Below are 12,448 nucleotides of genomic sequence, written 5' to 3'. Positions count from 1 at the left end.
AGTACTACCTTAGGGACTCTACAAGAGAAACAGAAAGACTCTGGCTCAGCATTATCACTGAGTCTGATTCACAGGGTACAAAACTGAAAGGTTTCAATGGAAACAACTAAGTGCGCTTGTTAAAATATCACAAGTACAACTGCACTCTGACTGATTTCTGAAACATCTTATATATTGGTGAATACTATCATATTCAATATGATAAACAGAGCCAGTACAATCTAGCATATTATTCCACTATTCTGATTTTACGATTTCAAATCTGCATCTTGAGTTGCAGTACAGCGCGTGCAGCCATCACAATCCAGTTGTGGGATTCTCCTGATTTTCTACAATGAGATGGTCCAGCCCTGACCCACAAACTTGAATCTCTAGATGCTAAAATAATTCATGAACATGTGTCAGGGGAAAATACCCCCACTGCCTAGTACCAGAAACTAATTTTCAATATGCTATAATCAATATGCCATTTTGGATGTATTCGGCCTTTTTTTGCAGACTGTGCACTCCTTAGAAAACAGTACGTAAATCATGCCACATGTAGTTAATTCATATCACCTTGAAAATACATATATACAAGTCAATGACTAAACCTACACTGAGCTGTAAGAATTTTACTGCAGATATCTCAGCAGAGGTACTACACAGTGTGGAGAGAATGGAAAGGAAGTGTGAGTGGGTCAACTGCTTCAAAAGAGATGCAAGGGCTCTCAGTGAACATGACGAGCATCATCAAATAAAAGGGAAGATGAAAAATGAAACAGGGATTCATACTTAAAATAACCTGCATAAGCAGACTAGAAGAACTAAAATAATAATAACAGTATTTATATACGTTCTTAATGAATTAAGAGCCTCTGTCTACTAAGTCAATTTGCAAAATCAGGCACAAAGCTCGTGGGTGACCTAACATGCTACTCTTAAGATAAAATAAAACACAGCAGCATTTACTGCATTAAGACACAGTGAACTGCTTAACATGTGATTTAGGACATAATAAATGAAAAGGTATTTCTTGAAGGAGATGTTACAGAATATGTTGCCATGGTAACTAATAAAAATCACTGTCTATTGTTAAACTTAGTACTTACCAACTTATTAAAAATAAAAAGGAAAACCATTTTAGGTAGCCAATGCACTCTGTAATTAACAGCTGAAAAATTAAAATGCACAGGAAAACTGCTGATTTTTGTTTCAACTCATAGCTCACTTCATGTTTGGAAATAAGTGGTAAGAGCAAAAGTAAAAAAATAAAGAAATAAAGAATATAAGCTATTGTAGAGGGAAATTCTCACTTTTTCCAGGCTTTTTTTCTAACTTTCAAAGAAGTGGACTGATTTGGATTGATCTCCTGTTCCACCTCAAGCTGCTAAAGTTCACAGCTCTTGGAAGATCATCAAATGTTTCATCAACTTTCAAAGTTGCCCTGTGTTGAAATTAATGAATGATCATATCCTTTCTGACAAATACACATCCATCAGTTTGTACAATAGCTGTTCTTGTTGCATACAAATGAAATAAAAGTAAGCTCATTTTTAGAATCAACTACTGCCCTTTAACGTGGGGCAATAAGGAACCAACTTCCTTTTGTTCTTCTTTTTCAACACGGAGCTCCCAACTTCTCTCTTTACAATGTGCATGAAACATTTCTACAAGGGTGATATTTTTTAGGAAATGGCATTTAAGCATTTCCTGAAATTGTTTCCATTACATCGTACTTGAAGAATGAATCTCACAGACTGACTAAATAATGTCCTCATTATTTTCACTGCCCAATTTGAAAAGCAAGTGAAAAAAATCAAAGAATGAATATTTTGTTTTCAATGTACGTTCATTGTAAATTATCCCTAATAGAGCAAATACATAAATAAATTTGTATTGGGTTAATTCCCTAAAGTCGAGAAGCAGTCACTGCCCTTCACTTTCAAAGATGTCAGAAAGTAAGCTGAGGTTTTGGCCCAGGAATACTAATATGGCACGGGAAGAAGACAAAAGATTATATTTATGCACATACCCAGAGTTTACTGACTTACAGCTCTGATGTAACTTGCCCTGTGACTACATTTTGGAAAGAAAACATTGTCTGACGTACACAGATATGGAAGTGACCTTTAGAAGGCAGGTAGAGGGAATATAGGCTTCATAAAGTATCATGCTTTAATAAAACTCTAAATACTGCACCTGATCATCACAATTGAAAAATTAAGTCGTATTGTCTTTCTGTGCTATGAACTGAAAGAGTGGAAGATGCCTCAGAATTTCCTTTTCAGACTACTTTGGGGCAAGATCTTTAATGACCTGGAAAACAGAATATATTCAATCAGAGCACAATCATACACATTTTGGAGGGGTATGCTTGCAACCTCAGGTAATGAATGGGAATAATGACAGTTCTTGGAAAACTCAGATCAGTGCAGGACACAACTGCATTGCAAAGAAGTCAGCAAACTGCAGCAGGGAGGTGGAGCTGTGAGAAAACCGAGTACATGATGTAGGTCTCAACTACACAGGAAAACGCTAAGCACCCACCTGTACTTGTACAGAGTGAAAAAGACTTAATGCACAGGTACGTCACATCCAACTTCAGCCAGAGGGTGAATTTTTATAACATGCCACAGAAATAGATCGGGAAAGATCAAGAGCATTGCAGCTGTCCTTAATCCTGCCAGCAACAGGGAATTTGCCTTGTGAAGCTCCCTTTTTCTCCTAGTACGTCCCACACACTGGCCAAACTGCCCAGAAAGGACTCCGTCCCAGTCCCAAGAGTGGCAAGTCAGCCAGTCCTGTGAGTGATCAAAGCATATAGAACTAGGACCTGGAAAATATACAAATGCCATTAGAAGGACCAGCACACCCTACTCATGCCAGCAGTTGTAGCCAAACTACCATGCCTCAGAAATCATTGAGAGAGGGTAGAAATTAATCAAGATGCCAACATGTGACACAAAGTAATTTGGGCCACAAGACTATTTTTTCTATGCCCAGGAATGGTTCTGTTTTCTGTCTGTCATACACACTCCTCCCTATCTCTCTGAAAGTTCACCTTGTCTCTATTGCTGTGTTTGGAAGACTAGTTCAGGTCTCGTTCTTCAAATGGTCAGAAAACTTTTGAATTTCCAGTCTAAATTTATGATCAGTGTACAACACTTTGAGCTCATGCCAGTGCTTCCTCTTAACTGAAAAAGATCTCGTCTTTTTTACCTCCCTCCCTCTCCTGAATGCATTTGTACATGAAACACCATATTCTCTTTCAACCCTTTACTAGGCCAATCAAATCTAGAAGCAATAGGACAGTCATGCACAGAGCACTTTGAATGATTAAAAAAAACTAACGCAAGTCAGACAGCCTCACATGGCATCTACATGTATTATTACAACCGCCACATGAGATCTATAACAACTTGCATTTTGAATATGATTTAGAAGACTTAGTCTGCTCCCCTTCCATTTATTAGGATTCTAAGTGTATGCGAAGGAAATACAATTTATGATTATCTGAATTCAATCTAAAAGCAAAACAAAACTTGATCTTTACAAATTAGACTGGTAGCAAATAAAATAGAAACTGGTACGTTCACCTAATTGAATATTATACTGAGCTATGAAAGCAGTTCATTAATTCTGATAAAGTTTCTCAGCATAAAAAGGCAATTAACTATAGTGTCATTTTAAAGAAAAATCTTTAAACTCATCCTCTAAATATATTTAAATAGCACTTATGGAAAAGAACATGACCATTTATTAAATGTTCTTAATGCATTTAACCTGAGCAGATGAGATTCATGCTGGGTGACAAGATTTTTGAGGGTGAAGAAGGGGTGAAAAGAAGGCAATTACGTTGTGTCAAAAAATGTATAACAGTTTGTGTTAATGGATGCACTCCTGTAAAAATATTTTAATATTTACTATTTCAATAAATGGCCAGTACACTCTGTGAGCCTCTTTGATTTCTGATCCACGGCTTCTGAGTTTAGGATCAGACCACAGCACACAGAGACAACTGAGAAAAAGTTTGGATGCACTTTGCAAGAAAATGTCCATGTACCCTGGCCAGTTGTTAACAAACTGGAAAGACTGAATCAATTGTAGTTCTCAAACATAACAACAGCAGAAGCCAGCTCAGAGCAGAACAAAGATTTAAGCTTTTTAGTAGTCTTTTTTTTTTCTTCTCTACTTCCTCCATTTTAATGAAAAATTAATTAAAAGGCATATCTAAGTCTTTAATCATTGTATGGGTCTGCAAAGCCAGAGGCATTGCCTCAAATGCTGCAAGGGAAGCAAGGTCAAACCTACAAAGAGCTCAGAGATGAAACTTCAGAGAAAATCCACCGTCTAGGCAAGAAAGTGTCAGTTACAGATAGTCTAAAGCCAACATTGTTTTCATAAAACATAGAAAAACTGCTCAGTATTTTTCAGATAAAAATCTCCAAAATTCAGCTCTTTCACTGCTCTAGTGCCAGTGGATCAGCTACTCTTGTCACCGAGTCAGTCCCAACTGAATTCTTCAGAGAAAAGCTAGTAGAAATGGTGTCTTTGATTGAAACGCAAAACAAGGAGTTTATTACAGCCTAAAATGGATGAAATCAAACCCGTGACACCCTCTGTTGGTGTAAATAACTTTGCAACCAGTTGTTCACCATGTTAAGCAAGCCATATTTCCACCACATAGTCCTCCAGTCGAGTGAGGTTTTCACCAAACTGGTTATAACCTCTTAGAGAGAGGCATTAAAGGCATCTGTCAGAAAATGCCCCCAAAATTGTTCTGCATCGTGTCATTAAGTTCTAATTTTTTTTCTTTGATGATCAAAGGTGCAGCTCAAGGTATGATAAGGGAAATAGTTTTTAATGACTGCAGCCAGTGAAGTTGAGAGCTGCCTTCCGGGTCCAGCCCTTCCCTGCTGTGATCTGCCTTCATTCAAATCCCTGCAGTCAGCATATACTGTCATACTCATCAGTCTCACCTAAAACAACACACTTCACCACAGCATCACCCAAAAACAGGAGGCAACCCCTTCCTATGGTTCCCCATATTTCTGCTCTTCTTGGGAATGGGATACAAAGGATTAATATCTCCCCAGCTAAACAGTTCATGGCTGTACTACTTTTACTCTGAATTTATACTGTTCCTCCAGTACCTGATTTAGACAGTCAAAGGGTCAAAACGCACTGCTCCCCGGGAGACTCTGACAGCAGAGGTGGCTTCTGCCGAAAATAAGCAACTTCCATTGCGTGGTGGCAGACAGGCATAAGGCTGATGGAAATCAGGAAACTCCAAAAGTACTTTGCATTTAAAGCAGATGATTTATGAAACCTATGACTTGACTTAATTACAGGTTCAATGAGGAAAAGTTCCCCTCAGCACAGTAAATGCAGAAAAGGAACCTGACCCCCGGCTGAATCTGGGCAGTGCTGCTGAAGCAGAGCTGAAGGAAAGAAATAATAACTTAAGTATGGAGTCACGTGCGGGTTAGCTGCCAAAGAGACATTACTCCTTCTGCCAGCAGCGCAACTGTCAGTAGATAATGGCTGAGCCAACCTGACGGTGCAGTAGGAAAAGTGAGGAGATGGCTACGTTTCACTCTCCAGCGTGGCTGCAAGAACCTCAAGGCTTGCTGCTTAGCAAGCCAAACACTACAGTTCATTACTGACATTACAGGGAGAGGCTGATAGGGGCCGAACATCACGTTTCTTCCTGTTTCAGCTGTCAGGAATGCAAAAATCTGACTTTAGTGCCAGAACGTGAGCATGAAGAAGGTAAAACTAGCAGCCATGGTATAGGAATGCATTCAACTCTTTTGGCCCGAATGACCAGTGAAGCCAATGCACCAGGAATTGCTGTCCTGCTCAGAAAAGTGACTAAGTAAATATGTGAAATTCTGCCCAAGGCAACCCACAGGGCAAATCCTGTACTGGCAGAAAGGAGAACGTCCATATTCTGATGTCAGAGGAAGTAGGACAGCAGAACTTGCCCAGCATTTATCTGTCCTGGATGTTATCTGCTCAGTCTTGTATTGAAAAGCTGGTAGATGAAAGCCATTTCTACCCATTACATGTTCTAAGTGCTGAATCAGGTCTCAGATGTTTGGGGTTTAGTATCTGGGCAGAGAAAAGAAACAAACACTACTCCTTCTAATCTGACCCCACACAGTAGAGGGACTTGTCTGCCAAGAGATTTGAGTCCCAAAACCTTCTAGCACTGCTGGAGATGACGTACTGCAATACAATCTCCCCAGTCCCACACCGAGTGTCCTCCACACAGAGAAACAGGGGCAAAGAAGAAAAAGTTTAGATCTCAGCTGAACTTAGATCTAAGTTTAAACAGAAACATTTGTCATCCTTCTAAGCATTCTGCTCACAGGTTGGTTAGTTGAATACTGAAGCTTACTAACAGCTGATGGGTGCTACGAATATGTCCAAAAAATTTAAAACTTAAGTCTTCACGTGGAAAATAATAATCAGTACTACAGATCCATGTTACAAACATCTAATCAGACAAATTAGAAAACACTGTCCGCAGACTCCTTTTAAAAGTAGTGGAGGATCACAAACCTGTCACTCAGGAGTCCAGGACTAGCAGATTGTTTGAGGTTAATTTTCTCATTTAAGAACGAATTCAACCTCGGCATTTCTTTTGGTGAAGCAATCATCTATCAAGGGCTCTTCACACTCTATTAGCTGAAGAAATTCCAACAGAAGTTAATTTTTTATTGAAATATCTGTTTTGCTCTCCTTGTTTTCTTGATTTGAGGAGAAAAAAGGTCAGCTGGTTTATAAAAATTACCATTTAATTAGCAAGTTTGAAACAAGAAGTTTCAAGAACACCCAAAAAAAGGTTTATAAGCCAACAAGATAGGTGAGCACTCAACATCTTCGCAGAATCACAGCATATTGTTTTCATTACTCTCTTAAATCTCCAGCTACTCTCTCAAGCTTAAAAAAAAAACCAAAAACCAACCCTGACAGTACCTGTATGGCTGTACAAGACTTCTACAGGACCTACACAAAAACTTAAAAAGTAGAGATGAAAATTACAAGGTAGTTGTAATTTTATCTGCATCACACATACGTTCCCAGCTGAGGCTCTGCTCACAACAGAGAGAATTTTTCTAACACTGCCCAACCATATAGCCTTTAGTATTTAGCTCAGTCAAGGTTATCACTTCACAGCCTCCCTAATGGGCCTTGCTGATCTGAGTCATATTCCTGTTCCAGCTGGCCAGCAATGAAGTAAACCAGTGGCGCCGGCTCTCCTTCACGCAAGCCACCAGAGTTCAGTGAACAGCAGAAGGTACCTGTGGGTTGTATGGGGAAATCTTTTTCCCAGGCTAGAGAACGGCAGTGCTGTTGCAAAGAGCCTGTTCCATCAGGGGAGGCAAGAGGCAGGCAGCTGACTCCCAGGCTCGCTTTGAGGAGTGCTCTGCTTAAAACCAGTCAGGCTCTGTGGGAATCAGAGAGTTGCAGCTGATCTATGCACATGAGAAGAGCATTATAAATGCATCTGTTTTGCTGCCTCAGCATGAAGCCTGATCAGAAGATAAACATATTTGCTGAACAGTATAACCATTGTTGTTATCATGGAAAAAAAAAACAGTGAAGCAGGACTGATGAGAGAAAAAAATAATACTTTGACCATGAAAATCAGTGAGTGTAAATATCTGCTTCTTGGGGGAACTGAACCAGGAACATTTTTGCCCTTGTCCATTGAGACTTTTATGGACATACTTCCAAGGTCATAACCTTGAGACACTGAAGGGAATAATTCAAATGCTCTCTAGTGCTAGGCGGAGGGATGCTTTCGTTTTACAAGCTCAATGAAGGTAGCAACTTTAGTTAGTATTTTATGCACAATTCAGTTTTATGAACAATTCATGACCTGGCAAGGAGATTAGGATTAAAAGATTATGTAAACAGTATTTCTGAATAGGCAGGTTTCTTGGCTTCGAGTCCAAGATGTTATAGAGATAGAGGATTTAAGAGAACATCAGTGCACATGACACCAAGGATATGCTGTGTGATAACACTATCTATCTTCAAAGTGCTGTAGGGAATAATCAGAGAGCATTAGCATAATAAGGGTAAATGGATTGTGTAGCCTATATACCTCTTGTTTAGAATCTACCCATCTTTCCATTACAAACTGGTGTTTATCTGCTCACTTTTTATTTTCTGTTAAGCACTACATCACTAGAAGAAGCATATGAAATTAAAAAGATTAGGTGTTGGTGAAACCAAGGTGGCTCACGTAATGTAGAATGTTCTGAACAACCTAAATACCTTTGTATGTTGACAGGGATTCTGTGCAGAATTGCCTTTCTTTTATTGCTGAGTTGATACAGTACTGAGGGAGAGGGAACAGAAAACCCTGAGGTCTGTGGGTGTTAGACATGCTAGGAACTATTACAGGCAACAGAAAGCTCCAGAGAATGCTGAGTCCACCCGTCAAAAAACTAAAAGCTCCAATTATCCCAACAGCAAAGGGCAAAGAAGTGATATGTCACTTTTTTTACTTGCTGAGGTTCAAAAGTACTTGTAAGCATTCAAATTGTTGATAGAAATGCATGCAGGCATGTGCATAAAATATGCTAACTAGCGCAGCTTGTGACTGCCGTTCTTCAGTGTGCTGTGCTACCTGGGATGGTTTGTTAACAGGCAGTAGCTGTGCGGAGCTGAAGGCTGCCTGTTTACTCACCCCCACTGCAATCAATGGGGCTTTTCCTAAAAGAATCCTTTAGGATTCTCTTCTGATTTGTACAGACAGGAGTACACTGGTAGAACCATTGGCATTAATAATGAGGTACAGCACATATATATCTCATAAATGCAATAGTTACCTGAGCAGGAATGAACTTCATTTAAAATGAAGTATCACGTACAAATAAAACTAATGTTTCTCTGCAGGAGTCTTATTTACATGGGCATCAAAAAACAGCAATTGCTATCTTTACGAAGCTAGAGTTTGATGAAAGGCTGCAAGTTGGACCCTTCTATCAATACCTGCCAAACAGAGCAGGAATGAGCAGGAATTTGCAGCTGACACTTCATGCCGAGACATAAAAACACAATGTGATCTTATCCCCCAGACATGTCAGCATGGGAATCTCTTACGGGTGCTTCCCCAAGACAGGAAAAATTAGTACAACTACACTGGAATTCAGGCATAGTCATTCCCACAAAGGCAATTCAATGCCTTACTAATTATGCCAGAAAATCTATGCAGCAAAACACCCTTGAGGACAAAAGCTCTTATTTGAATCTGTGCATTACACAAAGAAATTCTTACAGAGCTTCAGATTTTTTAATGCTTTTAAAGATTATTTCCCCTCTGTTCTAGATATTCTCCTAGGAGAGTTTTGTGTTGTAATTCACTCAAAGAGGGCCAGTCTGTCGACACCACCCTCCCATGGAGGTAATCTTGCATTTTCTGACTGATGCCAGCAATAAGGCTTTATGAACAGGTATAAGAAAAAAAACTTTAAAAAAGGGGGGGAGAGGGATGGAGGGACAGGACTGTAAAGTCACATGCACAGCCTAAGAGAGAAAAAGAAGAGTTAATCCAGTGCTAAGAGCCTAAATTAAGTTACATGAATGAAAATAAAATCATAATAAGCTAGAAAGCTTATTAAAATAAAATAGCTAAAAATAAAATTAACATCGTTAAGAGTGCTAATTAACCACTGAAACAATTTATGTTGACTTGGTAGATTTTCCATCATTTGCATACTTCAGATCTACACAGAGCTTCTTTCCAACAAAGAACACTGTTGTTCACACAGAAGCTGTGTGTTCAATATGGGAATTATTGGGCGGGAGGTTCTGATCTTTGCAGGGATATAGGCTGGTCAGCTTACTGCAGTTGCCCGATCTGACCCTGAAATCTGAATTTCCATCCCGGAAGGGCCAGATTCAATTGATGCACCAATAAATGGCACATCTGGTTGACTGCCTCGGGGCAAACGAAAATTCCAGTTCAGGGAATCAGAAACACCTGCTCTGACACAGCTACTTGCAAAAGGCCATTTAAGATGGCACACTGTGTGGACCACAAGCCTCACTAGGCTGTGTTTACTCTCACTAGGCTGTGTTTATGAACTGTCCATTCAACAGCCTTAGCTTTTCCATTCTTTCTTCTATTACAATTAATAAAGAGAATCTGTGTGTATGCACACCCTTGTACATATTTATTTTTTTTTTAAAGTGCTTTGGTTCTTTGCACAATGTTGACTGTTAATGCAAACCCACAGAAGCTAATAATTCCCATTGCACGACACATGTCTTTTGAGTGTTTGTTGCCTACAGCGGCAACTTAATTGGGAAGTTTGTTTCCTGTAGGTTGAGCCAATTAAAAAGATTCTTCAGCTTTAATAAACCGATACCCTACTGCTCACCCTAGAATATTCATTTTGTGAGCAACTGCTCCACATCATCCTCCTATATTGTTTTATGTTGGTGCCCCTATCTCCCAAGAAGCATGGAGCTAAAATGAAAATGCTGAGGAGCTTCCAGCATGAAGCTGCCCTGTCATGTAATTACGCCTGCTGCTAATAGCCTTCCATTATAGCCATGGCACAGGTTTTACTAATCCATTACAAATGATTGGTTGGAATTTAAAACACTGCTGCAAGTACACCGGTGTTCACGTTGAGCTCAAACTGGCAGGTTTCAAACCTTTTTACACTCCATAAGTGACAAGGTGGGCCAAGTTACAACAGCTATTACCCAAGGGAAGTGTTGAACTTATTTATCACTTGGACCTTCCTTGGGGTTCACCCGTGAGGTACTTTCCTGAAAATAATGAGAGTGGCTGTGCCATTTCTGGTATCAGCATGAGCTCTGATTTCAGAGACCAGGCTCTAACAAAGGGCTTGCTGCATAAATCTTGCTGCTAACCAGCACGGCCTGCAGTGCTGCAGCTTGCCTGAAGAGACGAATGCATAGGTAATCGAGCTTGAGATTTCTGATGAATCTTCTATTAAAAAAATTCTTAAAGAAATCTCAACAAAATGAAGAGCATACCCAATATCTTGAATTTCACTCAAAGATACCTGATAGGTTTGTTCTTCGGCATTAGAGATAACACACAGTAAGCTCACGCTGAAAGTTACAGAAAACATTTTCTATTTTTGAAGTGCTGTTCCATTTAACTGGCCTGTGCCAGAGTGCCTATCCACAGACCACTCAGTTCTGAAGCCACATTCAGAGGCACATTGCAATTCATTAGCTGACAGCCTGCAAGCCTAAAGATAGGCTAGATGAAGGATTTAGCTGAATCAGAAATTCTCAGATATTTTTGGAAGAATTCAGTCAGCATTAAGATAGGTAAACTTAGGCAACGTAAAAATGGGGGCTTCTACATGTGAGCCTGCATCCACATGCCTGTTAAAGTCAGTGAACCTTAAACAGCCAAGCACCTCGCCCAATGGTGGACACCTACTCCCCGGCCCATGAAATCACACCTTTGCTCCACTGCCTGTAGGGAACTGAGCTTGATTCAGTTGCTTGCTCATAAATGTCTGCTGCCCTTTCAGATGCTGTAAAGCATCTTGTAAGACCTGCACTGGCAGCTGCACAAGTATCTCCCAGACTTGCACCATATCTCCCCCGCCAGCCCTGGGTAGCTATCCCAGACACTCGACAACATCCCAAGCAGCACCTGATACCCAAGAGTAAGGAATGGAGCAGAGCCCTAAGTCCACTCAGAATTTAATAGCAGCACAGAGGCCCACCTCACCTATAGACAACTGCATTTAAGGGTTTTAATCTTAAAGAGAGCATCTGAATCTGATGAACCGAGGGAAAGCAACGGGTGCTCCTTGCTTGAAGATCATCTTAAAAAAGAATCTAACAAAATACAGCAAAGCCCTCCACTAGAAATCACCTAACTTATTTTTCTTCACAGAAAATGTTCTCTTTACCTCTATCTCTGCTTAGTACTGGTTTAAGTAGTTAATTAATGGCAAACACAATCATGTGAGACTGCTCAGATTCGGCTGCATGTTGCACCTCCATTACACCAGGTGGGGAGAAAGGCCCAGGATGAAGAGAAATTCTCTCTACAACTTTAATTACATTGCATCTGTAGTGCCATTTAGCAAACGTGACCCTTTTTTTACAGGATTACAACCACAGAAAGGCTTTTTATCGTGCAAGCTGCACTGACACACTGCCATCTTGTGTTGCTAGCAGATAATCAGTTTCGCTGAATTTGAGAGCCCAACACGGTCCAAATACTTTAGCAAGGACCAAAATACACAGACACAACAACACTTTTAAGGTGGGTTTCTCTGCCTGTTCCCCTCCAGGGGAAGGCAAGGAGGAAGGAATTTTCATTGCTTGCATTTGCCAACTCGAGTTAGCAAACGCAGGTTTGAAGGAGCCTTGTTAAACCAGGCTCCTTGTTAAACAAGAGTGAGAAACTCGGCTTCAACTCTGCAAAAGTTTCGATTTCTAC

The sequence above is a fragment of the Falco biarmicus genome, chromosome 2 (assembly GCF_023638135.1).
Source record: "Falco biarmicus isolate bFalBia1 chromosome 2, bFalBia1.pri, whole genome shotgun sequence".
Lineage (NCBI taxonomy): Eukaryota > Metazoa > Chordata > Aves > Falconiformes > Falconidae > Falco > Falco biarmicus.
The sequence above is the reverse complement of the archived record's forward strand: the minus strand, read 5'-3'. Positions refer to the sequence as shown.